This window comes from Crocodylus siamensis, chromosome 9, assembly GCF_052110815.1.
Source record: "Crocodylus siamensis isolate JL-2025a chromosome 9, ASM5211081v1, whole genome shotgun sequence".
Taxonomy (NCBI): domain Eukaryota; kingdom Metazoa; phylum Chordata; order Crocodylia; family Crocodylidae; genus Crocodylus; species Crocodylus siamensis.
This window is the reverse complement of record NC_143403.1, coordinates 58,908,340-58,936,300: the sequence shown is the minus strand read 5'-3', so window position 1 is coordinate 58,936,300 and position 27,961 is coordinate 58,908,340. Positions and strand designations below refer to the sequence as shown.

General features: G+C 47.4%; 1 long non-coding RNA gene across 2 annotated transcripts in view; it reads right to left on the bottom strand.

The window, feature by feature from the left end:
- Nucleotides 1–383: 383 nt before the first annotated feature.
- LOC149857711 (uncharacterized) overlaps nucleotides 384–27,961 on the bottom strand; it is a 43,189-nt gene continuing 15,611 nt past the window's right edge. For both annotated transcript variants that reach the window (XR_016444292.1, XR_016444291.1), the window contains exons 2-4: nucleotides 10,318–10,439; nucleotides 4,346–4,582; nucleotides 384–750 (exon numbers count right to left, since the gene is read on the bottom strand). This is a non-coding gene — a long non-coding RNA (uncharacterized LOC149857711). The remainder of the gene's footprint in view (nucleotides 751–4,345; nucleotides 4,583–10,317; nucleotides 10,440–27,961) is intronic.

The following is a 27,961-nucleotide window of genomic DNA, read 5'->3' as shown; positions in this document are numbered from 1 at the left end:
TTTAAAGTAGCATTGTTCACCTCCCCTCTAACCCCCTGGCCCACTGGAGTGGCTGGTGTTCTGTCTGTGCTGTTTGTTATTCCCGAAGACAGGCACATTGCAGAACATACTAATAAAAATTTCATAAAAGAGGTCTCCAAAGAGGGAGGGTGGGGGAGTGGGAGAATTTGTAAAGCTCTCCCCTCCCAGCGTCATTCATCAGTTAGCGGGGACTGCAGCAGGCTAAAAAAACTGCCTCTGTGCTGCAAACGGAATCGCTTTGCTGCTGAATGGGCTTGGGCAGTGCTAGGTAATGGGGCAAAGAAGATCTATATCATCCTGTAATTCCACTATAAACAAACACAGGAGCACACTCCTTGCAAATCCCCGTAAGTAAAGCAAAAGGAGAAAGGGATGATTTTCTGCACAAGGCATGCCAGGAAAACACTGCAGGATTACTGGTATTTGCTCCGTAGTCTTTCGCTGTTTGGTACATACCCGCTGCACAAAGATGAGGCAGATGAGAGGGGGGAATCATACTGAGACTAGGTATTTGTTTATGGAGGCTTCACCTGCTTTTATTAGATGTAATATTGGATTGTCAGTCCTGCAAACTGAACTCTCTTATGTGTCCGTAGATTGCGTAGCGAACACCACAGGTAACACTAGCAGCATCTTCCAACCATGAACTGCTGCTTTGACCCAAAGAGATCACCTCTGGATATGCGAGGCTGGTTGAACTGTACTTGTCCCATGGTGCATTAGCTGTGACTGTAAATAAAGAGCACAAGTGCCACTTCTCATAATGGGTTTCCTGGTACAGAGCAAGTCCAAGACCTTCCAAATTCATTTCTTGGAAGGTGTCACCACAGCCAAAACTACATGACTCATTTACCCTCAGTTCCTTGCTTTTGGGGATACTGAATTCTGGACCGAGCCAGGGTGCTCCTTGGCCAGGGATGGGTTCAATACAGTTTCAGTGGAGCTGATCTGTTCCTTGTGTTAACTCTATAAGGGACTTAAAGTGAGCTGAACAACATTTCTTGTGGAGCCCTGGGCAAAGCTGTCAGCCTGACACCATCTGCAATGATTCCCTTGCTCTCCCTAGGCTGCTGTTTTGTCTTAAAGCTAAGTCAATTTAGGCCTGATCTGAACTTGGATGCTCAGGCTCCAGGGAACTCCAGACTGCCGAAGTAAGCGCCCGTAGTGATTTCTTTGGCAATGCTGTATTTTTTGGAATCCATACTGAAATAATAATTCAGGCTGGTTTTGGGGAATGCTTTGCTTCGGAGCACAAGTAGCACTGTCTTTCTATGCTGGGATTTTCAGTAGATGAATGCCTGAGAAAATCCCTATCTGTGCTCCAAAGCTACTTAGGTATTTTGGAAAATCTCATTCCATCTTTCAGCAGGGCCTTAAAAGTGGAGACTGGGGCCACTTGTGGGTTTTTTGCAAGAATGGCTGGCCCCACTCCATTTTTGCATTTTGCTGTCAATCTTAAATTCCCCTCCTCTTCTTATAATTTTAACTGGATGTGGTTTTCTTCTTGACTTCCTGTCTAAAGGTGTTTCTGTCTACTGTTCAGCAGCAGCTGTGCTCCACCCTAGAAGTGGCTGTATTTCAGTGGTCACATTATGCACATTTATTTTATCTATATCTCTGCCCTCAGGGTGGAAAGCAAGCACAACATAAATGTATGCCATTATAACTGCATACAACCAGAGAAGCAGTAAACAAGCAAACAAAAAGAAAGCCCAAACAGTCATGCATTTTCCTATCCTGTTTTGTTTTCAAAGACAAAAGACAGAGTATTTATCTAATTGTAAATAAATGACCTTTGTTAAAACGTGCATTAGGAAATTATTCAAATGCAGGTTAAAGCCCTCTGAGGAAGTAACAACCCATTTGGAATCGTTATGGCACAGCATTTAGTTACACATTAAGGATCTTTATTATAACACATATTTAGAGACTTTGTGATCTATCCTGTAAATCCATATTAAGGAAATATAAGCTGCTGCGTTCCAGTGGTTGCCCTTAAATACTTGCCAGTTTTGCACAGACAGAAAAGGTTTCCTCAGTATTTAGACCATTGCTTGCAGGGTAGGGAAACATTATTGAATTAGCAGGAGGGGAACAACTATCCTGCTGGAAATGAAAGCTAAACTGCAGCAGCTTTCCCTAGAATGAAGTTGCCTCCAATCCAGTTTAGCTTTCACTTGCTGTGTGGTAACTGCAGGGGCACAAGCAGTAACTACATATCAGCTGTTCTGGGGCAAATTCTTGACCCTTTTAACTCACTTCATTTAGATTGCTTGTCCATACCTGGATTCACTCTTGTAGGAAATACCCAAAAAGAGTAGCATCTCTCATAGGACAATAGGTATCTAGGGCAAGAGGTGGATTTAAGGGACATGATTGTATCAGCCTCCTAAAGGCTGGGATGCATATGGGACACTGGATAGATATTCTAGTGATGTTGCTGCCCCCATGCTTCAAACACATATGGACTCGGGCATTCTGAATGCACCCAACATCAGGTGCCTTGGACAGGATTAACAGATAAAGGATGTGCTGGATCTCATGGGAAAGGTAATTTTACTTAGATTTCCACTCAGGTCTCATATCTGATCTATGACCCTGCTTTAACGAGTATTCATGGGTTTTCCAGGCAATTCTTACACAAACCAAAAGTCAAAAAGTTTTGCTGTTTTTCTGTACACTTCCTAGAAGTCTATTCATGCATAAGGATAATCTCATATTATCCTTTTCGAGAATATAACTTATTTGCACTGTATATTCCAGGGCCAGTCACCAGACCAGTAGCTTCAGGAATGCATTGATGTAATCACACACACACACACACACACACACACAGGTTTGTTGCAATTGTCTTCGCTGGCTGTCCTGTATATTTTATCCATTTTGAAGGTTCTTAACAGTTCAGGAGACGTGTTTGATGCGTCTCCTGAAAGGTCTGAATTAAACACCACTGTTAAACAGGCCAGAAAATTCTTCCCAAAAAAACTATGGATCATGGTAGTGAGAGCTACTGGCCAGTGGCCATAACTAAGCTGAGCAATCAGCTGACAGGTCTGTTCTGGGAAGGACTGGAACTCGTCCTTTCCACAGAAACACAAGCATCCAAGCCCTAAACTTTCAGACGGAGTATGCCAGTTTTGGAGCCTGGTTAGTAGCATCACATAGGTATTAAATATTATTACGGTATCTCCATTTTACTGAGAGAGGAGACACAGTTGCCATCATTGTCAGTGCTGGGACTAGAAGCCTTAGTTTCTGGTAGACACTGTTTTAGTATGTATCCAGTTGTATGTATCCAATTTGTGCACACATACCAGTAGTTTGTGCATACACGGTGCCATACCTGTTTCTCTAGGTAGAAGGGCAGTATATGTACGTGCTTCCCTGTCGGTGCCTATGTCTGCATGGTACTGTCATGGCACTAGGTGTATTGCTACTTGTGTTGCTTCAGCTGGCTTATTTTCACATGCATCGGTGGTGGTGCCTGTGCATGCATGCTTGTATGTGCATGCTTGGGCAGCACTCTGACAGCCTTGTAACCAAATGAGAGTAACTGTCTGCCATTATTCTGTCTCTCCTTGCTCTCTGGAGCTGAGCCCTGCACCTCCTTCCCATCAACAAGGCCAGATCTGGAGTGTAAAAATTTGGCACTGACATCACATCTAGTATTTTAATTGTTATCACTTGACCCGTTTGGTCTGTGCTTGTTCCAGGCAGCCTTTTTTTTTTTTTATTAACATCTCAGTGCCACTGTGTGACAGAACTGGAGTGTGTCCTAATTTAATTCTAATTAGTGCCGACTTTTGCTTTCCTCACTAATGAAACAGTGCTCATTATGAAGTGTAATTGAAGACCCCTAGAGGGGAGGGGTGCCGAGAGACTTCATTGTGTTGGTACCCGGCATCCTGCCCAATAAAATTCCCCTCTGAACGAGAGCAGTTTTATCATTAATTCATACTGCAGGGGGCTAACTGGCTGCCAGTCATGGAGCTCAGACGGTTCTTGAGAAGAGCTCAAAGCCTGTTTGTTTTCTCCAAAGAAACTATTCCAGTTTCGAATTACTAAAATACTCACATTATAAATCTGTTGCTCTTGTTGCTTAAGAGCATCTCGGAGCATGGCCTGTCCTGCAAGGAAGTCTGATTCGTAGAAGTCAAGGGTATTCATGAACTATTTTATGATTTTAACTGAGCTTGAAGGAGATGAGTATCAGGCATGGTTAATTTCTTTTTCTTTTTTTTTTTTTTTTACAGAAGAACCACGTTTCGTTTTCAACCACTCTCTGATGACCTGGGGAGCTGCACAAAGGAGCAAATGAACTCACCCCAGCTGGCAGTCCACTGTTTAACAGGATACATTTGTAGGCAAATTACTGGCAGTAGTGATTTTCAGAGCTGTGCAGGAGGTGTAGAGGCCTGAATCCTCCAGGCAGGACCGAAAGTCTCAGCCACTGGGTTCCACGTGAATGCAGCTCCCGTGACTGGGGGCACCGTCGTGTCAGGGGTCAGCGGGCACACCACCTTAGCACTTCCAGGAATGTCTTCTCTCAGAAGTGCTCTCCCTGATGAGTACGAGACAGAAAGCAGGCAAAAATGCTGCTGGGATTAGCTTTGCGTGTGTAATATCTGAGCGGGTGGGGGAGGTTTTGGCTCACAGATTTTAAGTGATCTATGCAATTTTATGACCTTTCAGTCCTTAGGGCTTTTCAGTAGCTCAGTACCCTGTTGATGCATTGACTCTGAGTCCTATGTGGGCTTACCAACTGTGTTAGCTGCTACAGCTCTTTTACAGCAGCAGTGCAGGTAAGTCCATACACTGGTCTGCAGCTCAGAGGTTCTGAATGCAGTTTCCAGTTCTAGCACATGCTTCCTGTGCGACTTGGAGCAAACTCCTTCTGTCTAGATCCTCTGCCACCACATAGGTGTCTAAGTGGGATATAAAGCATGTAAAGCAACTGTGATCCTGTTCCACCCTGGTCAACTCTGAGAAACCATGAATGCATCTGCTTTTATAAATGCCTTCATCTTGGCCTTCAGACTATATCACAAAAAATAGTGAGGAAAGGATGACCCACCCACCTTTTGTATTAGAGGCTTTTCAGGGACATGAGTAAGATGGAACAGGTTTGCATGTAGATGTGCCAAATTATTGAAGAGTAGGCTGCAGGGGGCCTCAGGAGGCCATTGAGTCCAGCCCTGCTCAAGGCAGGATCATCCCTGTCCACACCATCCTTGGAAAGTGTTTGTCTAAACTAGTCTTAAAAGTGTATTAACAGTGCCCTTGCACGACTACCAGCTGCAATGCCTCAGAATATAAAAAACACCTTAAGTTGCCACAGGTAAAGCAGGGGAGTGAGGGCACTGCCAGTCTCCTGCCTCTGTGAGAATGTGAAACAGTTTGTTAAAATATATAAGTAACACTTAGCTGCCTAATAGGAAGAATAGGGTCTGGTCCTAAAGCTCTCTCTGCCTCTGTTCTTCATCTGCACAATGGGGAATGAAGTAAGTTTCTTCTCCCATACTTTTCTTGTTGTGCCATAAAGACTGGATGCTCTTAGTCCAAGTTACAAGTGCCTTGGCAGTGGATCATACTGAACAGGAATGTAGCACTCATTTTAGAGTTGGAGAGCGTCTGCCCATGGACTTTCTCCAGAATAACCACTGGGCATGTCTACACATGACATTGAGGCGCAGCAATAAAGTGTGGAGTTTATTGCTCTGCAGTTTATTACTCCACAGTATTACTCCACTGCTCCTGGGAAGCTCCTGGGCATGCTTTTTACATGTGTACCCAGACCACAGGACACTGAACTGGGTCAGAGCAGCCCCAGCTGACAGGGGGCCCCGGAGGTCAGCCTGCCAGCCCCGGGCTGCTCTGACCAGGCTCAATGTGTGGCAGAGGGGCTGACTGGAGCATGAAGTGCTTCTGTACAGGGCTAGCTGAGAGGCAGCCCCAGCACTGAAGCATCCTCACGTCCCAGCCAGGTGAGTCAGTGTCTACTGTGTACAGAAAAACTCCACAGCTGTCCTGCTGCAGAGTTGTGCCCTAGTAGGGGTGCACATGTGGACGCTGAGATGTTTACTGCAGTTAATTAGTCAACTGCACAGTAAATGTCTCATGTAGATGCACCCATTTAGCTTTAAATTCACACCTTCCTTTAATTCAAATGAATTTTTGAGTGTAGACAAATCCTTAGTAGATGTATAGTATCTAGCAAAATGGGACCCTGACCTCAGCTGACGCTTGCAGGAACTGATTTAATACCAATTAGCAAGATACGCAGAATGCTGGCTTGCAGTGCCAGTGACGCACCTCTGTTTAGAGCTGGGAAAGTCTAACATCTGTGTTTGGAAGGAGTGCATCCATTGATCAAGGGTTCATTGATCTATGCCTCGGTAAGGTTGTGGATTAGAGTTTATTTTGGTTAATGACTGATTTATACACCAGAAATTCCAGTGAGGGGCTTGATGCTTTCATGGAGTTTTAACCTGGGAATAAGTGGAGGGCACAAATAGAATCATCAAATCTTAGGATTGGAAGCGACCTGAGGAGGTCATCTAGGTCCAACCCCCTGCTCAAAGCAGGGCCATTCCCAATTAGATCACTCCAGCCAGGGTTTTGTCAAGCTGAGCCAAAACTTGCAAGGATGGAGATTCTACCACCTCTCTAGGCAACCCGTTCCAGTGCTTCACCACCCTCCTAGTGAGAGAGTTTTTCCTGATATCCAACCTAAATTTCCCTTGGTGCACCTATGAGACCATTGCTCCTTGTTCTATCGTCTGCCACCACTGAGAAGAGTGGTGGTAGATGTCTCTTGCAAACCAGTTCACCACTTGCCCCTGTTGCCCTAATTGATTTCACAAGCAGCAGTGAGGTGCATACCCCATTGCCCAATGGGAATGTGGGTTTTTTTGCATTTCATGCCCATAAACAATATCACCTCTTGTGCCCAAAGTAGATATGTGGAGAGAAAGAGCCTTGCCATGGATTTGCATTGCCTTGTGATTTTGATGCTTGATCCCAGACTTGCTTTTGTTTTCAAGGTCTGATAGCACTGAACTCAATGTCAAAAATATCTACTTCAGAGTCAGATCTTATGACACTTGTCACAGGCAAGTTTTCCCAATACAGTTCCTCAAGCCAAGCTGCAGTATTCCCTGCTGCTCCATTCATAAACTACAACTGGCAACAGGGCTGACTTGTTTCCAAGTCTGTGATGTTCTGCTTACATGGACAAACACTTGCTGGGAAAATGTACCATCACTCTGAACCCATTCATATTCTTTCCCTGGCTCTCTAGCTATGAGAAACAGAACTTGCTTAAAAATCCAGGATTCATAGATACAGTAAAGGCATATCCATACCATGTTGAGATCATGGCAGCAAAGCAGGGTATGCCTATTCTGAGCACAACAAACCCGAAAGGGATGTAATGGAGCTGCCCTTAGTGCAGGACTGCACATGAGCTGATGAACATGCCTGAAAAGAGAGCTTATTGGTGTGTATGCAGTACCATGCTAATGGTGGCTACAATACAAAATGCATCCCTGGCCCTTAAAGATATGGGCTGGGTGTGTGCCATGCTTCACTCCCTAACATAGCCCCATAAACACATTTTAAGTGTCCCACTGATTTTTTGTTAATGCCCAAGAAGACACTGGGTAACACAGAAAGGGAAGAGGGGAGTGTCTGTGGGCTGCCGTTTGTTCCTATGATCCCATATCCACCGTTGTTCGGAAGCTGCAACAGTACTATGCCTTGTAACCTGTCTGCGTCTGTATTCTCATGTCCAGCATGTGGTTGACTTTGGTGATGAAAAAAGTTAGGGGAGGCTCAGTAAGGAAGCTTTGCCCCACTGACTCTCTCAGTACCGATCACCAGCAAAATATCATTAGTGAAACTCAGTCCCTTTAATAATGAAGTGCCTGATAGACACAGGCACAGCACTTCTGCTATTAATCTTGTCCTGACGCTGTTACATTAGGGGCCGTAAACTATCTTTTCTCTTTACTCATTATGGAAACTGCACAATTCACATCCTCCCAGGAGTGCTCCAATTAGCCCAGCCTGCACCACGCTCAGCTCAACCAGCTGCATTATATTGCACTAGGAAAGCAAACCTCGTACCAGAGGCATGCACAGAAACAGCCCGAGGTGGCATATCACTGCTGACGTTTACGAAACAGTCTCTAAAGCTGCTGGTTTTGGGTCTCATCAGCATTTCCTGGACACAACTAGGAAGAGTGACTTCAACCGTAGACTACTGTTAAACACTCAGGGGTACACACAACTCTCGATCTGTAGCAAAACTGGACCTCTGAGAGATGCCCAAGATACTCACGGAGTACACTTGGCCCTAACAATGCTGCTTTTGCCTATCAGCCTGGGGTCTGTGTCTTGTGTGTGGCGTTACCACAAGGAAGGATGTGCTCCTCACGATCTGTGCGGTGCCACGTGTCGGGTACCTGAGGGGACAGCTTGGATTCAGTCACCCTGCCTGATGCCTGAGACCACGATGGGGACAGAGGAGAAACGTGCAGTTCACCTTCTGGGGCTTTCTTGAGCTCTTGTTTAAAACTCTGCCTGCTCCATGTGACATGTGAGTGATGGGAACCCACTTGGGATGATTTTTTTTTTATTTCAATCAAAAATTATTTTTGTTCAGTTTCCCATACATGGCAAGTAGGAAGAATTTTTGGCTCTTCCGGCTAAATTCATCAGCAACACATGAATTATGTTTGACAGAGAGATTAAATCTTTCCCTATCAGAAGATGAAGCCAGTGGCTCATCCTCGGAAAAGACTCTAATTATTATTCTCTCTTTTTCTCTCTCTCTCCCTCCCCTGCCCAGTACCATGGGCTGAGTTGCTCTTGGCCATTACTACCCTACCAGCATTTTTTGTTTATTGGGTCTGCAGAATTTGAAATTTTAGATTTCAAAATTGAAAGCTTTTAGCCCTAATGTTTTGAAAAAAAAAAGGCTAATGTGAACCAATACAGAGCTCTCTGTTACTGAGCCCACAGTCAGAGCCAATACCTCTGTGGGGAACAAATTCCTCCCATTCCTGTCAATGGGATGTTAATTATGGAGCCTAACGACAGCTGTCTCAATGCCAAGATAATTAAGAATTTCACTGGTGAACATTTTAACTGAAAAAAAATCTACCTATCCCAGAACTATGGGCAGAGTTGGAGCAGAGCCCTTCACACTGCCACTTCGTACGACGCGGCACATAACAATTCGTCAACCTTAAGCATTATCATATTTTGTATGTGCTCCACAGCAAGAGTACAAAAATAAGAATTTGTTGGTGCCCTGCATCTGGTGAGTGCTTTTAAGTGTCAATCTTGGCAGGGCATTTAGTATATAGGTCGTGGTGCTTTCACTCAAGTTTTGGGCAGTCTAGATGTGAGGTCTTTGAGCCAGACACAGAGCAAGATGCAGAGATAAAAAAAATTATATTGCTAGATATGCTTTTCTAGGCTCTAGGCGCTCTCCTTCTAAATGAAATCTGAACTACTCATACGTGCACTAGCAAAACGGCACATTCCACGGTGCCTGGAACGAACCGTTATGGAGGTGACATTGGGCAGAGGTTATGGACAGTTTGGAGCAGGCAACTGATGTGCAAGTCCATTATTGTTACCAGCAATGCATTCAAATGACCTACTTCTTAACGCTGTTACAATGAACAAAAAAAAAAAGAGAAAAGAATTGAGCTCCAGTAAACTGCCTGCATGCAATTCTCGCTGTATCTAGAGAGAGAGAATAATAACCCACAGAGCTATATAGCGGGCTAATCTTCTTTAAGTATTACTAGATTTTCCATGTTGAGCTATCAAAGAAAGGTAGAGCACAAGGAGGCCAAGAGGGATCTCTCTAATCTTCTGAGCCACTGTGCTCATTTCCAGGATTGAGCCACTAGGGTCACTGTGCAAGCTGGTGCTGTAAATTGCAATTGCCTCAACCAAGCTCCCTGCTCTTGCCTTGTCCTCCAGGCTCCAGTGTGAACGTTGAGCTGACTTACACAACATCGGATCCGATCAGATATGCAATGCATGCAGCTTATAGCCATTATACACTTCCCCCACCCATCCCCTGTGCACTGTGTCTTTAAATGTCTAAGAATGCCAACTTTCTGCAAAGAGGGCAGACATTTTATTCTCCTTGTCATTGCAGCTTGCTGCAGAGGATTCACACGCAGGGCTGGTTTCCCCCCCTTATTTCTCTTTGTGTTCCATAGTCCAGAAGTTATTTCTATAGAAATGATGCTGAAAGCAGAGAGTAGCTCTTACCATAAAGAAATGCACCAAAACAGAGGCATCTCCTTCAGCATATCTGGAAACAGCATCCACAATATGAGTCTCAAATTCGAAGGGAATTCATCTTAAAAAAAAAATCACAGGTTCTTGGTGCCCTTAAAAGTAAAACAATAGGAGTAAATATTAAGATACGACAATTGAATGACCATTGTCATGACAAATATGCTTCAAACGCGCTGCAAGAATAGCACATTGAAAAACAGACTGAAAACGCACGCCCAACTCTACGGCATACATGAGGGATAGGCTTAAACCCCAATGTGATTTGATCAAAAAACCCAATGGCTTCATGAGAGTCAGGATTTCATCCAAGATCTCACTTTCCCAGCATTTGACAGGGACCAGGTCCAGTGGTCCGGTAACCATCGGGCTGGTAAAAACAAGGGTTTGATCCAACCTCAAATCTCAGATGCAAACATTGTATAAAGAAACTCACAATCCTACGTGTTGTTCAGATCAGGGCACACCGGGTAGGTGGATAATCTGAATCTGAGTCTTAGTAAGGAAGAGGCCCTGTGGGTCTCATCCATACAGTTGTAGGGGATTGTCCATACTACGGCAGCAGTGGGTCTGCTGATGTGCTTCAGAGCTGGAAGTTCACCAGTGAGGTTGCTCTAGGCTCACCCCCACTGCCTACTCTTGAGCCCGCTGGTTTTGGGGGACTTGAGAATGAGCACTTCTGGAGCAACCTCACTGACAAAATGTATGGCTCTGGATTGTGTTGCTGGACCCATGTGTGCAGGGCATGGTATAGAAGCGGCATGCCCAGCCCTGTCCTCCCCAGGACTGGCCGCCGATGCTGCCCTAAGCCACTGAAACATGTATGCTGGGACCCTCAAAAGAACATGGGGCAGACAGGACCTGAATGCCAGTAGATTCCCAAAGGCAATGGGTGCCCAGTTCCCTGAGGCATCTTTGAAAATCCCAAGCTAAGAACTCAAGCAGGGGCAAGGAAATGGTGTCCGACACAGCTGATGGGTGTTTGGATGAATTTACTCTAAAGGTGGCCCCTCTGACACCTATCTGCAAACCAAGTAGAGTCCCATGCTAATTTGTTTTCTTGCCATGATAGGGGAAGCAAAGCCCTGAAAAGGACAAGGGTGGCTTTTGGGAAGCTAAGAAAGGTTGGCTGCTGGAGCTGCACAAACATCCCTCCAATTGTATCCTTCTGCGGTACATCTGTGCCTGAAGAGAGCCACCCATGTATCCCTCTGCCCTCGTGCACACATCTGCTAGCAAGGCTAGCAAGCTCCATGGCTACAACAACCTCAACTGCATTTAGCAGCCAGTGGGCAGACACGCTGCTGCCCAATGCATGCTAATGATAAGAGTCGGAGAAGAAAATCACGTTCTTTTTTTTTCCAAATAAAACAATCCAGAGCCAAGGAAGACGGTACCTCTGGGCCATGATGTTGCACTCCAAGGCCGTGAGGCAAACAGAAGCGCATGCATGCAGCTCACATTAACAGGCAACACTTGACGGCATGCAGCGCACACAGAAAGCTTTTAAAGCAGCGGCTGACAGCGTCTGGGAGAGCCGAACTGTCAGCTCCAGCGTAATGAATGTGAGCACTCAGAGCACACACAGAAACAAACAAACCCCAAGCACAGAAATGCTTTTAAGTAGAGGCCTTTATTGTTGTGTTTACTCATGTCCACCCCCCTCTCCTGCTTCTTGGGAGCCCAGACAAAAGTAAGGCCAGAGCCTGTGCCAGGCCCAGATCAGCCTGTCCACAATGTGTGTGAGGGGTGAATGTAAGGGATGAATGCCTCCCGGGTGCACCCAGGGAAATGGCACAACTTGTATGGAAACAGAGCTCTGCCCCGCTGGACATAGCACTGGGGTGCTCTTGATGCCCATGAGTCCAGAGCAAGGATGAGGTGGCATGGAGGGAACCAGCAAACAGAGGAGGGGCAGAAAGACACTTCTCTGCTCTGAATGGTCATTATACAAAGAAAATGTGCTCCAGTGTTATAAGCAGATAGGTTACAACAGCTTTAACTATATGTTCAAGTACAGGCCTGTTTGCAGAAACTGGTAGAGAAATGGAATGACTTGGTCAAGGTCACGTGGGAAGGCTCCATCGTAGGCCTGGAAATGGGATCTCCCAAGTCCCTCCACCTCCACTATAAAAGCAGCTTCTTTTAAGACTCAGAAGCACTGGCTGGACTTGGATAAGCTCTAGCTGAAAGGTTAGTGCAGTGATTTTCAACCACGGAAAGTGGTGTTAATCCATGGGACCCTGGAGTGCCTTGAGATCCTTTCAAGGGTGCCACGCAATGTTAGCACCATTCAGTTTACAAACATGATAAAACAGATTTCTAATAGAAATCCATAGTTGTGGTCTGTATTCTTTGGAATGGAAAAACCGCTCTACTATTTTTCTGTAGTCAAAAAAAAAAAAAGAGTGAAACTTAAGAGCTGGCAATTTCTGAGGGTTGTCACAAGTCTATCCAGGAGAGCCTCGAGTCTGAAAAGGTTGAGAACCACTGGACATATGCCAAAGGAGAGTTTCCAAAGACATTCAGCATTAGATCACAAGCAAAATGCAGTTTACCCTTTCAACCTCATGAAAGCCCCAGAATGCTTCTAGGCCCCTGTTGTGGCTGGTCTCTGGGCAGTGATATGCTACTCTTGAGGTCTCCCCTCTACTCCTTGCAGAAGTTCAAGGCAGAGCTTAGCCCCACAGAGGCCTTGGTGATACTGTGCTCCTGGTGATGAGACTGCAGCAGGCTCGCCTGACTGCCCAGACCAGATCATCCAGCTCCGGTTCCTCTCCTTAGGGACTGCGGATGCTGCTTAGGTGCTGGATGACTAGAGTCTCTGCTCCACTCCCAGCACATGATGGACACATAGGAGCTGGGGGATAAAGACAGCTGTTTAGAGCCAGGTGTCCAAATGGCACAAAGCCAAGATGTCCCCAGGGGCACAGACATTTTGATTGCCTTTTTTCAACAGATGATGCATCTTCCCCATTCTGAACCCCAGGTATGCACCCTGTAAACAGATCCTCCTTATTAGGAGATGGGATGCACCAGCTTTGGCTTAAGCTTTATATTTTCCACACAGCTCATAACTCCTTTGATTCACACCTGACTCCTGGTAAGAATCCAGGGTATTTCCCAGTACCATAGCAAGGGTTGAGGGGCAAGCAGGGCAACCACCCTGGGTGCCAAAATAAAGGGTCACCTGCAGGCAAGTTGCAAGTTGATATTTTGTTAAAAATATTTTGAAAAATTTTGGCTGATGTGGCCAATAAATGCTGCCTGCATGCACAGAACTGCAGCATGCACAGGGCCAGCCCAGCAGCTTGGAAAGCACCATCCAGCTGGTAAGTCTGTTGTGGGGGGAAGGGAAGAGAAGAGAAGAGAAGTGGTATGTGGGGGGGGTGCAGCTCAAGGCCGCCTGGTGAGGGAGGCATGGGGCTGGGGCTGGGGCAGCTGCTGAGCAACCAGAGCAGGACATGGGATGGAGCTGCAAGCAGCTCATCCGGAGGATGCAGGGAAGCGGAGGCAGCTCCTGCCACTGCATGCACCGGGCAAGCTTGGGGGGGCACGTGCCCCCCGGATCTGTGCGCAGGGCGAGGGCAAGCTGCTGCTGCGGGCTTGCCCCAGGCACCAAACTTCCTTGCTGTGGCACTGGTATTTCTGGCTTTTCCACCTCTTTCTGGGACTCCTGAGCCCCCAAAATATTCTCACTTGTGGCACAGCTTCATTCTTTGATGCACATCTCTATTTCCTCCAAGGGCTGCAAAACAATTGGTTTCCTAGGGCTTTGCCCTCACAGAAGCAACATTCACGGGCCAACCACTTTCCACAGTTTCATGCTACCTCCCTCAGGCTCCTTCTTGTTCCTGTGACCCCTGGTTGTTGCATTATAGCAGAAGTTCAACTGAAACAGCCAAGAGGCCCTCAGTAGCCATTCGCTGCTAAAAATACCTCCTCAGTACCTCCGCTCCCTCCTCCACGGCAAACACAATGCTGGTCCTTTTGTGACTCTGGTCTTTTAATCCTTCTTCCCAGTTCCCAATGCCTCCTTTAACTGTCTAGTATTTTTCACCGCTGTCCTTTGCAGTACTCCAAGTGGGGATGTGCTGTCAAGTCATATCTAATGGCATCTCCATGTTCCCTCGATTGTCCTCTATGCTTCCTTTTGCCTTTTTGAAAACTGCTGCCACCACACATTGAAATAAAGCTATCTGTTTCTATGGGATGACTTTTTCTAGCTTTTGCAGGAATGCAGTCCTCAAAAGAGTTTAGGAGATGAGGTAAAACCTGTGGCAATGAAACTGGTGTGTTTCTCCTGGATCCATCCTAGTGTCGCGCGTGGCTGGGTTCGCACGCGGGTCAGTGGAGCTGGTGGGTCTTTTTCCCTTTGGGCGAGGGTCTGCAAAGGAGGAGGCTACACATGCGTAACGGTTGCAAGATTTTTGTTTTCGTTTTACTTACATGTCAGCGGAATGGACGCGTAGGCGCAAGTCAAAACAGATAACAGATAACAGTTGCGTTGCAAGATCGAGATCCACAGCTGCGGAGATCCTCTTGATACAGAGATGAATGAGGTCTTAATGAGTGCACTGGGAAGGGGTACGCCGGGGCAATTTCGTTGGCGGAGAAGCACGTCAAGGCTGGCCAAGCCTGGGCGGGGGGAAAAGCTCCTCCTCGATGCGCTTACGAGCGCTGCTTCTGCTGGACGGAAGCTCACACATGGGTTTTATAGGCTGAATGATGTCTTTCGCACCACGGGCATGGATTGGTTAATTCTTTGCGCCTGCTTTTGGCGTCCGTGGGAACAAAGTAACAGAAAAACAAGGGGTCTCAAGGGCAGGGAGAACTAGCTCAAGTGCATGCTGCACAGTTTTGCAGGTTTGTGCTGACAGCACAGTTTCTTTGCACAAGACATGCCCCCTTGCCATCAAGCACAAACATTGACATGCTAGACCTCGTCCTCGTTCTCGGGATCGAAAGACTCACTAAGCGGCAAGCATTTATATACAAAAGCAGACAGCATTATTAACTTTTGTTTCAAAAACTGAAAAACACAACAGACACAAGAAATCACAACGATAATGAGGAATAAGAGGGATAACAGTGGGGTGAATAAGTTTAACAGCCATGACGAGGCGTCCCAACCCAACCACTTAAACACGCTCGATAACCAACCTTGGCCAATGCCAGAAATAGCATTGACATCTTTGGTGATCTGGCAGATCTTGGTGATCTGGTTTTGAAGGGGGAGGGAAACGTTAGGGATGACAATGCAACACATGTCACGGGACAGGTTTAAGTATTGACAAAGGCCTCCGTGTTGGATGAGCATAGTGTCTAAGGTGAGGCGGTTCTGCATGGTCATCTGGGATGTCGCCTGTAACTGCTGGTCGAGTAAGTCGAGGCCGCTTGTGGTACAGTTGGCAAGGAGTTTGACTTGCTCCGTGAGCTGGGCGATAGATTTCATAGACATTAGGGCTGGAAGGGACCTCGGGAGATCATCGAGTCGAGCCCCCTGCCCAAAGGGCAGGAAGTCAGCTGGGGTCATAGGATCCCAGCAAGATAAGCATCCAATTTACTCTTGAAGGTGTTCAATGTAGGTGCTTGAACCACCTCCGTTGGCAGACTGTTCCAGACCTTGGGGGCTCGGACAGTAAAGAAATTCTTCCTTATGTCCAGCCTGAAACGGTCTTGCAGGAGTTTGTGACCGTTCGACCTCGTCATCCCTTGGGGCGGTCTGGTGAACAAACGTTCCCCCAGATCCTGGTGGTCACCCCTGATAAACTTATAGGTGACCATCAGATCACCCCTGAGCCTACGCTTTTCCAGGCTAAAGAGTCCCATGGCTCTCAGCCTGTCATCGTAAGCTCTGTTTTCCTGACCTCTGATCATGCGCGTGGCTCTCCTCTGGACTCTCTCAAGCTTCTCCACATCCTTTTTGAATTGTGGAGCCCAAAACTGGACGCAGTACTCCAGCTGCGGCCTCACCAAGGCCGAGTACAAGGGGAGAATGACGTCCCGGGATTTGCTCGAGAAGCATCTATGGATGCAAGCCAGCGTTTTGGTCGCTTTACTAGCCGCAGCATCGCATTGCAGGCTCATGTTCATCTTGTGGTCAATGATGACCCCCAAGTCTCTTTCATCTGTAGTGCTATCCAACGTAGCACTGCCGAGCCTATAAGGAAGCTGCAGGTTTTTCCTCCCAAGGTGGAGAACCTTGCATTTTTCGGTGTTAAACACCATCAGGTTCTCGTCCGCCCATTTGCTGAGCTTGATAGCCATGTGGGCTTTTGCAATGCCCAAGCCCCAAACAAAGAAACCCTCAACGGCCCAACTTAAACCCTGGGCTACCTTTTTGCCGTATGTAAGTGAACTCCACATGGGATTATTGGAGCGAAGGCATCTGTGGAGGAGTGGACTCATAGGATGAGCAGTAGAAGCCTGCAAGGGGAAACAAAAGCTGCCAGAGCTTAAGAAACATTGGATGCCAGAAAGAGTGGCCGGTAGTTTGGTACGTAGCCGACCATCGTTACAGGCCCAAACAAGGCCTATTGGGGCGGGAGTGCTTAATTTGGAACAGCGACCCCCGAATTGGAAAACTTGCTCAGGATACTGTTCACTCGTGTCGTTCAAAGGACTTTTGACTCCGTGACAAGCTGCAGTAAGCACTGCTGCTCAGAGAAGGGGATAATAGAATCCAAGGTAAGGATCGTTGCCAAAATTACCGGGTTCAGTTAGGTGAATGGACAGGGAGACGTTCCATTGAACTATGGGCAAAGGGGTCGTGAGAGGAACACGGGTGATGGTAGCTACATACCCGGGACCAGGGGTCGGGGAAAGTGATAAGAACCAAGGAGGTGTCAGGGAATGGGGATCCCACGTAAGTGAGTCATCAAGACAAGACTCATCACCGCTCTCCGAGTTGAATCTCCAGGGGGTTTTTGAACAGGGTAATGATGTAGTTATCGGCTTGGTTGGAGGCTCTCCCAAGGGAGTTTTGCTACACTCTTTCTTCTCAACATTGCGAAGGTCTGAAAGTGTCATGTTGAACTTCCAGGCATACTGTACAGTGCTAAAGCTACCATCATCCAGCGGGCCTTGTGTAATGTTATGGAAGGGGTCGAGCTTTGTAAGACTCACAGAAAGCAGTCCGAGATGTTAAACACATCGATATGTCTGGTGAGAACAGGTTCAGTGACTAACAGGGGTATTTTCAGGCATGCGGTAAGACTTCTCCTGTTCCACCGTCTCCCGAAGCATTGGCCCACAGTGACAGTAGATGTAGAACTGTGTTGTCAGTATGGATGGGGTTGTCAGTGGACAAGGTGGGCCATGGGGTCAGGTAAAGAAATGCGAGCATGGGATTCAGGCACAGGAGCTTCATCCTGCAAGATAACAAAACAAACAAGCCAAAATAACTGAACAGCAAGACTGTTAAATCAAGGGCACTCTGCGCATCTAGTTAATCAGTTGTGGTGGGCTAGAACGACTTTGTCTTGTGGCGGCAAGTGGACTTTGTAGGTGTTGGGGAAGGAACCAGTCGCTGTGATGAGTCCTTGTTCAGGTACCAGCTGATGGGGTGGCGCAGTCGGGCAGAGGAGCCATACGGGTTCACCAAGTTGAAATTTGGGTGTCCGAGGTGCCCTGGGTATTGCCGGGCGCTGCTCCCACTGGGTCTTGTCTGTGTTTAGGTTAAAGATAACTTAATTGATGTGGTTCTCCCACCCTTTGTAGGAGCCACAGTCTGCAATACGAAGTTGCTCTTTGATGAGGCCAATGGCCTGCTCGACAACACCGTTAGACTGGGGGTGATAAGGAAGGTGAGTGTGCCAGGCAATGTTATAAGCTTTGGCGAACTTTTGCACTTCATTACTTTCGAAGGGTGGTCCCCTGTCAGAGTGGAGTATGTCAGGTGCTTGCCACTGGGTGAAGAGGCCAAGTAGTGCACTGGTAACATCAGTGGCACAGCTCCGGCGGAGTGGGACGCAGGCGACCGTTTGGGAGCCACCAGAATCCCAACTCGCATACAACACACTGATCAGGGTGTGCAGGAGGGCTTTGGGATCGTAGTCACCTTTATTGGCTCCCTCGTAGCACTGGTGGGCTTTGGTAAGAAGGGACCCAACAGCGAGGGCTGGTAAGGGTATTGGCCATGTGGTGTTGACTGTCATTTCAGTCACATATCCGCTACTCCAATCCCCACACCATAGTAGGAATGACGCCTCGTCGGGGTCGACAAGCTCTTGGGCTGCCTCTATAACTAGACGTCCCAACCAAGCAATAGGTGTTTCACTTGGTTTACATCTTGTGTCCTTTACAAGCTCATTCAATTCACTTCAGTTGCGAGTATGTGAAGTGGTTGTCGTAGTGGTACCTGTGGCTGTGATGACAGTCTTCAAAATTGTAATAGGCAGTGCGGATGCGGTGGATGAGCCATCAGGTGGCGCGGTTGGAGTGGGTGGGCAGAGAATTGGTTTTGGATCATCTCCGCCCTGGGGAGGGGGAGGAGTTGGCAGTGTGGTGGGCGGTGACAGGGCGTAGGGCGGGGGCGCTGATGCTCCTCCCTGCCTTGCCGGAGGCTTCTCCTCTCTGGCTTCGCCAGTGCCATCTTGGGACGCTGTCCCACTGGCCACGGCTGCCGGCGTCTCAAGCTGCGCTGTTAGGTCACTGTTCTCGCGCAGGAAACTTACAACCATCCGGAAAAGAGAATTAATCATTTTTCCTTTATCCCACTTGAGTCCCGTCCATTTGGTCGCTGTTTGACCGTCCGACTCAAGGCTCCCTCGGCACTGGGTTAACAACTCGCGCACCTGGGACCCTTCACGGATGGCTGGGCAGTTAAACTTATCAGGCGGGGTGCTCTCTCGCATCGGGCGAATTCTTGGGCCGGTGATGGATTCGCCGTGCCCGTCGGCTTGACACGGGCGAGCACGAGAGTGGCACATGCCTCAGGCGGCCTAAAGACAACCTTAGGATGGGCCATCACACACCCGAACCCGGAGGGGGAGAGGGAAGCACTCCACTCCTTTCCCTCAGTGACTAGCGACAGGTAACCCGCAACTTCATCTCGGGGGTTGGTAACCGCTTGATGGTAAAGGATGTGGGCCCAAAGGTCATCCGGATCATTAATGGTACGGCACTACGTCCGGAGGGAAAGTGCGGCCTCCTGGCTGTTACTCCCACCCAGGATCCCATCCTCGTCGCCATGTTGCGTGCGGCTGGGTTCGCGCGCAGGTCAGTGGAGCTAGCGGGTCTTTTTCCCTTTGGGCGAGGGTCTGCAAAGGAGGCGGCTACACACGCGTAATGGTTGCAAGATTTTTGTTTTCGTTTTACTTACACGTCAGCAGAATGGACGCGTAGGCGCAAGTCAAAACAGATAACAGATAACAGTTGCGTTGCAAGATTGAGATTGACAGCTGCGGAGACCCTCTCGATACAGAGATGAATGAGGTCTTACCGAGTGCACTGGGAAGGGGTATGCCAGGGCAATTTCATTGGCGGAGGAGCACATTGAGGCTGGCCAAGCCTGGGCGGGGAGGAAAAGCTCCTCCTCGATGCACTGATGAGCGCTGCTTCTGCTGGGCGGAAGCTCACACATGGGTTTTACAGGCTGAATGACGTCTCTCGCACCACGGGCATGGATTGGTTAATTCTTCGCGCCTGCTTTTGGCACGCGCGAACAAAGTAACAGAAAAACAAGGGATCTCGAGGGCAGGGAGAACTAGCTCAGGTGCATGCTGCACAGTTTTGCAGGTTTGTGCTGACAGTAGAGTTTCTTTGCACAAGACACCTAGTAGCACTTCTTTTTCTTGACAAGACCAAGATGCCTGTTAATTTTCTATCTAACGGAGACTGGCCCATGCCACAAGTTCAGAGCACAGTTTGAAGTGCACCAGCTCCGAGCATGTGGCTTTGGTTTTGCTTCACATATATTCTTTATCGGCAATGGAGGAACCTCACCAAAATCATAGACTCGCCCCTTCCTAGGGAATCATCGCTACGCAAATATTAATAGGGAGTAGCTTCAGGGTCCCCACTCATGCATACTCCACAAACAGTGTCAATCCCTTTCTTAAAGCAAAGAATGAAGAGTGAAACATAACTGCACATTTCAAGAGGAGCACTCCACAAATGCATGTACAATGCACCTAGTATCCAGCCTAATGCGATATGCATACATACCCCTAGCACAAAGCCACATTCAGGGCACATGCATTTACTCTCTCCTTGGCCCATTTTCAGAATGATGAAAGATTTAAAGTTTCTAATTTTTCCCTTCCCTTGATGAAGGATTTTCACTTCCTCAATTCCCCTGGGAGGCACAGACACAGCACCAGCAGCAGTGCACTGTAAATCTTTGAAACTAATAATTATTAAACACATAAATCTATTTAATGCATAAAACACCAAACACGCTGACTGGATAATGTGCTAAAAAAAAAAAGAGAGAAAGAAGGCTGGCATCACAGTGCTGAAATGCAGAGTGGACCTGCTGCACGGCACTGCTGGGGATGGGCAAACGGCGTGCTCTCCTTCCCCTCCCGCTGCTTTGGATCGTCTGCCTCAGCTCCACCTGTCACAGAGAGCAGAGAAGTGCACATGCTGCATGGCATGCTGCTCAGGCAGTTCAGAGCAGCACTGTGTCCCTCAGCAGATGGAAGAGCTCAAACTGAGCACGTTAATGATTTGACCACTCGATGGCAGCTCCGCTATGGCCGGCAAGAAGACACAGCCTGTCAGAGGCTGGGATCCCTTTCTGCTGTCCTGAGGCTCTTCTGAAATGACCCCACTGGTTGCACTGGAGACGCCTCTAAATTTTTATCTTGTTCACCAGTCCAGATACCCATGCCCAGCTCAGCCAGTTAACTTAGTTTATGACTTTAAATCCCTCTTTCTATCCCAGAGTCCAGGGTTCTCATACAGCTGTGACCTGGCACCTCTGGCCTCCATTATTATAATCCTGGCTTGCACTTCTGCTATTCCAGTCCTGTGCTTTTCCCAAGCAGAGGCACCTGACCACAGTGGACTATGTTCTGATGTGCTAGAGACACGGGCCTGAGGCCACCCTTCCCGTTTGCCTTGCGACTTAGCCCAGCTTGGAACCAGGGGCTCCCAGGGCCTGACACCAGTGCATTAGCACAGCACACCTGAATCCATGGCTGTACTGCTTCTTTCTTCCTCCCCCAAGAGGGAAATCCCATAAAAATACATCCGAGCTCATTTCCCCAACCTCTGCTGCCTCTTGTCAGCTTTCTGACTGAGGAACTGCTGTGGACTGTCAGCAAATCAATACACAACAAAAGGGCCTTGCCATCTTTCTAAACATGAGGCTAGAATTATATTTCAGTGGAGAGACTGTATTTTCAAGAGTCAATATGAGGGAGAGGGGATATATTGGGGAGTGATTTGATTTAAACCTTGAAGAACAGCTTGGGCCTTGGCTTTCCACTGTGCGGTACAAGTCACTTCAGCTGGAGTCGCTGGGAACTGTGACCAGCACTGGATGAGCAGGACCCGCTGATTTCTCTTAATGACCACAGCAACTAATAACTATCTTCCTTTATCCCAAATCCTAGGAATTCGCCCCCAAAGCTTCCACAGGAGATGGAAAGAGAATCCTCTGCTGAAGCTACCGGACTGGGACTTGATCCCGGGCGCTGCAACGAGCTGCCTGGGTGACCTCCATACTTCATGCCTAGACCAGAGAATTTGGGCATCCAGGCATGACGGATGCATTAGCTGCATCAGAGCGGCAAAGAGAAAAGGAATCTTCTCCTCCCAGCACCCCTGAACCGTTGCGAGGTGTCAGGCAATCTGCATGCCCAGAGGAGAGGTGCTGAGTAGGGCTGTGCACAACAGCATCGTTCACTCTGACTTCTGGTTTGACGGAACAGTTTTTCATTTTGAGTTTCATTTAGTTTCGAAAGCACTGTTCCATTTGATTTTGTTAAAACTCTTTGGCTGTTTTGATGCTGTTTTGAGGTTTAGCCCGTAGCCAGTGCCAGGAAGATCATTGCTGCCACTGGCCCCAGCTGGCAGCACCAGCCTCCTGTGATGCGGGTGGCAGATCAGGGGCCCACACCCCCGGGAGCAGTCTGGCACAGCCTCCGCAGCCCTCTTGGGGGTGCAGGTGAGCCCCCGATCTGCCTGCCAGGTGAGAGGAGACTGGTCCTGTCAGCTGGGGCCAGCTGCAGCACCGACCTTTCCAGTACAAGCTGCGTCCAGCCGTCAGCACCAGCCTCCTGTCATCCGGCAGGCAGATCAGGGGCTCGCCTGCACCCCCAGGAGGGCTGTAGGGGCTGTGCCAGACTGCTTCTGAGGGTACGGGCCCCGATCTGCCTCCCGGATCACAGGACGCTGGTGCTGCTGCCTGGGGCCAGTGGCAGGAGGGCCTGGGGCAAATCAGCTCGTGCAGGGACCCACCCCACCCTGGGATCAAGGCAAGGGCAGGTCCCTGATTTGCCCCAGACCCTGCACCCTCCTCCGATCAGCTCTGGTGCAGGGCCCAGGGCAAATGAGCTCATGCAGGGACCTGCCACCACCTAGGGATTGGGGCAGCGGTGAGTCTGCACACAGGCTGATTTGCCCCAGGCCCCGCACCAGAGCTGATCCGAGGGGCGGGGAGAGCCAGGGCTGCGCTCCCCGCAGGGCTGAGCCACATGGGGCTGGGGAGCCCCGGCTCTCCCCTGCTGGCTGCTTCAAAATTCAAACGTTTTGAAACTTCTGAAATGGTTCGACTGGCCTCATTTCATTTCAAGGCTGTTTTGAAGCCCTTCGTTTTGTTTCAGTTTCGCTGTTTCAAGCTCAAAATGAGTCGAAACAACGTCGAAACTAAACAGACGGTGAAGCTTTGCACAGCCCTAGTGCTGACGTATGCTATTCCACCAGGGTTGGCCTGCAGCCATTGTGAAAAGAGCATTTTCTCCTTGCTAAGGAATGGAGTAGGTGCTGAATTAGGTGTTATAACCACCAGCTCAAACCTATAATTACACAGTCTAGTCCCACTAATTCTTTGCAGGGAAACAGGGAACAGCGGCATGACCTCAGACCAGAAGAATTTCCAGGCTGAGCACAGCACAGTGCTCTGGCTTCTTCCAGTGGCTGCCGGGAAAGGACAGATGACATTCAGCAGCCACAAGAGAATGAAGACCTGATTCAATGATGACTTGAGGTAAAGAGGAAGGGCAAAGGACCTCTGTAGGTTGCATCTTCCCATTGTGTCCCTCCTCCCAGCCCCTGTAATTTCCTCAAACCCGGTGACTATGCATGTTCATTCCTATGACACCTTCTTGCAGTAGGGAGTGGCCTTTGCCATTGGGAGCCAGCGCTTATCTGGCAAAGGTGTAGCATGGTCAGAACTGGGGCCTCATGTGAAGCTGGAGCTCTATAGTGCAGGAAGGCTCACTCACTTTGTGGGAAGCACCGTGGTAGATCCTGTCTTATAAACAAAGGGGAAAAGCAGCCAAGACCACAGGCCTATTCTGTAATGACAGCTTTGTTTCTGCCTTCTGTGGGAGCAGGCTACAAGACCAAAGGGCTACAAGACCAAGGCTTGTACTACTATACAAAGCTTATCTAAATCTTGTACAAGATCCAAGCTTGTAGGCTTAAAACTTACAAAAGGAAGTTCTTTTTTCATACACCAAGTAAGTAACTTGTGAAACTCATTGCCACAAGAAGCTATGAAGGCTGGTAAGTTAACCCAGTTCAGAAAGGGATTGGACCAGTTCTTGGAGGAAAGATCTACCAGTAGGTATTGAATATAGCAGAGGGACACAGCCTCTGAATCAGAACTTCCTAAACCTCTTCCTAAACCTCTGACTGCTGGAAGCTGCAATGGGAAACAAGCAGGGAGTGGAAAATGATGGACATGTCCTGTTCACCCTCCTATTGAGCCTCTGCTCTCTGCCAGTGTGTGAGACAGGATACTGGGCTTGATGCACCTATGGTCTGCCCAAGTAAATAGCATTGCTCAAGTTTTATACAGTGCCAAAGCAGATGTTTTGTTTCTGCCTGTGCATAGCTGCCTCTACCCTCTGCCACTTCAGCACCCTCTCCAGAGGTAAAGCCATGCGTATTATCTTTTAATTTTCATGTAGCTGTGTTAACTGATTTGAGTAAATATTAAAAACTGGGTCCTTTAAGAAAACGTAGCACCTGTGTCAGTTTCTAGTTTGTCCCAAGCAACTGTGGGAACTGTATGTGTGAAAAAAATCGAATGTATTTTTTAAATCACTTTGATCTTATTTGAGACCACAAGCACTGAGATACCTTAATCATAATAATAAATTTGTATTGCTGCAGGGCAGAGTTGAGATGGCTTGGATGCCTTTTTTCTGTCCCTGATTCTGTTTGGATCACATTTTATCTTAATGTTACATTGCCTAGGTTTGCAGTGTCTACTTTCAAGATGATTATGGCATCCCTAAAAATTACTAATAAGTACTTAGGGTGTGTAGGTTGTAGCCGTGTTGGTCTAAGGGCATAGGCAGACAAGGTTCTTTGCATGAATTTGCATGAATCTGATATCAACTTGAGCTCCATTTTAAGGTATTTTTTCCTGGAAGTAGATACCTAAGAGATGCAATGGATTGTGTTGGAAGTGAGGCTTCCCCTCTCTCTACCTGTTTTTTTTAGCCACTGTCCTTGGTGCAAATAAGCCAGAGCTGAGGTAGTTGCTCTGCTTCTAAGATGGAGACATCAGGAGCTTCAATAGCAGAGAGGGTTCTGGTGGCACCCAAAAGCAGTCCTGGCAAAGGCAGAAGGCACTGTTGTATCGTGTCAAGTCAAAGTCCTCACACTGGATCAGGTTGTATCACACCTACATTATGACCCTGTATAGCAGGCCTAGCCAGAAACAAAACCACATCAGGTTGTAAGGTTTGTGAGGTTGACAGGCAAGTAGCATGGCTCAAGAACTCCTTCCTAATTATACAATCACATAGAAAACATTAAAGCATACCCTGCTGCCTGTTCCAGCTCTGCAATAACCACCTCCGAAGCAATGGACCGGGTTAATCTGAGCGGGGCAGGCACTGCAATTCCAGTGTAGGAACAACCACCAAGGGCCACATGGTTCTGGATAAAGACCCCAACTTTGCATGTAGGGACCTCCTCATGCCTTTGGCTACAAAGACAATAGAGAGGGAAGTATCAGTAACAGAGGATGCGAGCAGGATGGGACCTGGTAGAAAGAATCTCAGGGGGCTTCAGCAAGTCTTAAAAGTTGATTGTACGAGAGGTTGCCGTGAAGATATTTGGGGCATGAACATTCAGAGAATTTCTTTCTTGTGAGTCTCAAATATCATATCTGCCTGCCCATTCCTCTGCTTGCCAGTCTCCTTCTTTCCACTTCTGTCCTCTCTTCTCAGCACAATAAAACCCAATAAAAAATCTCCACAAAGCTTTGAAGTCCTGCCCCAGTGAAGTTCTAGGTGGTTCTGAACCGGGCGTTCCTGACACTCCCGTCTCTAATGGAAACATGCTGACTGCGATTGACTTCCACTTTGAACTGGCAGATCAAACACTTTGACTGACAGGTTGAGAAAATGAAACTGAATCATCTCCATATTTTGTTGGAGGATATTTTTTTCCCTGAGAAAATATGAAAGTGAAATGTGGTGGACAGGTCCAAGGAGACTGAATTTAATCTTCTTTTGAAGTTGTTGGTGGATGGAGAGAATAAATGTGAAATGCATTTTTTGGACAGATCTTTTATTTTGCAAGTGAATGGAATTCCCTGAACCAAGGCCACCAATGGCTTTCCTTGTACTATTTTTCTTTAGGACCAATACATTCATTTCCTCCTAATAGCAGATGACTATATTGCATGCTAAAGATGCAGCTGACCCAACATGGTGGATCCAAACAACACGGCACTTAATTGGCAGTATTTGAAATCAGAATCCAAATTTGCACGTGACCTTGGCTGTCAAAATGGGCCAAATCAGAACTATGGAATCTAATACCACAATCACTGGCATATTCACAATTGGGAACCTGGTTTGAATTTTGTGGCTTATGCCGATCTTAAAAATTAAATTATGAGCTTCATGTTGAGAGATTGGCACAGTAAGAGAGATGTCCAGTAGCATAAGAAAACATTTTTCATTATGATTTTGGACAAAGGTTTTTGGAGATTTAAAATGATCAGAAAACTTTACCCTTTACGCTTATTTTTTCATTTTTCTATCCATTTCTAATTCCTGGTGTGAATCAAAACAGGACACGAATGAAAGCTAAGCAGAATGGTGCCTTCAGTCCGCTTTGGTAGTAGACGCAAGGTGTGGTAGAGAAGCATCTGACCCTGGGGTTTTATCCAAATTTAAACCAAACTTTGAATGTTTACCCTTTTCTTACTTATCTTTTGCTATCAGTGACGGGGAGGGGTGGGACAACTCATGCTCAATGTATTAGGTAAATGCTAAACAGTAGGTATTTAGCATTAGTAAAATGCCAAGTAAGCAGTTTCCTATGTCGTCATGCTGCCACCCAGTGGCACAATTGTACAAGCAGCAACTGAGTAAATATGTCTGACTAACATTTTCCTGAGACCTGTCTCTTGCTGGTGGGCATCTGAGTGCTCATAGAAACTTTGAGCTCAAGCTGGTCTTCATTTTTTAGGACACCCCCCACCCCATCTCCACGTGCTGCTGCTGCACATTCCAGTGCATGAACAGTCACAAATGCAAAGCACCCTTCCCGCAGCAAGTCACTGTTATTATCTCTGTCTCTGTCCCGCCCTTCCATGCATCCTAGTCAGTAAAACTTCCTCTGCCATGTCACATATGCATTAAATATCCATCCCTGTGATCCACGCATGATCGATCTCCCTATACCACATTAGGGTCATGATTAACCTTCTCCTGGTACGTCACATATTCAATACACCTCCTTTACCTCCTTCACTCAGACAAAATGAATCTCCTTAGTATTGTCAATAATAATTTTCTTTATATCCTGCATAACAACATGAGGCAACCTGACAGAGCACTCAGGCAATAATTCAATCTTAGCTTCCCACGACGTTCATTAAACTGAATATAACTTTGCTGGAGCTGTCACTGAATTATACCCTCATATCCTTGTGGGGATTGTATATTATTCTCCAGGGAATGGTTGTAATGCAGCTGAAGGTGAAATAATTCGTTTTAAAAACCCTAGGATTGTATCCAATAGCACATTATTTCTTCATCTCATTACTCATTTTGCATATTAGTAATTAGCAGAGGTTATTTCCCCTGCTCTCTTGGCTCATTCTGTGGCTGATAACATTGTTCTGTGGGAGATAAGATGCAGTAAGTCTCTCCAACAGGAAGCCACCTACAGATGAAATGAATGGGTCTTCATTCCAGGCAGGCAAACCCCAGGAAATACAGGTCTGGGCATTAACTGCAAAACCTTGACATCATCAATCAACCCCTCCCAATCTCTCCCCTGTTCTCTGGATTGGTTTCTCTCTGCCATCAGCTGGAGGTCAGGCCACTTCTGCCTCCACGGCCTAGTGCAATGGCATCTGCGTCATGTGGCATGCAGCATCTTGCCTTAGCAGTGCTGTGCCTGCCAACCCAACCTCTGGTTTTGAGTAAGGTCTCAGCTTTTAATCCACACTAATTAAAATGCAAGACTC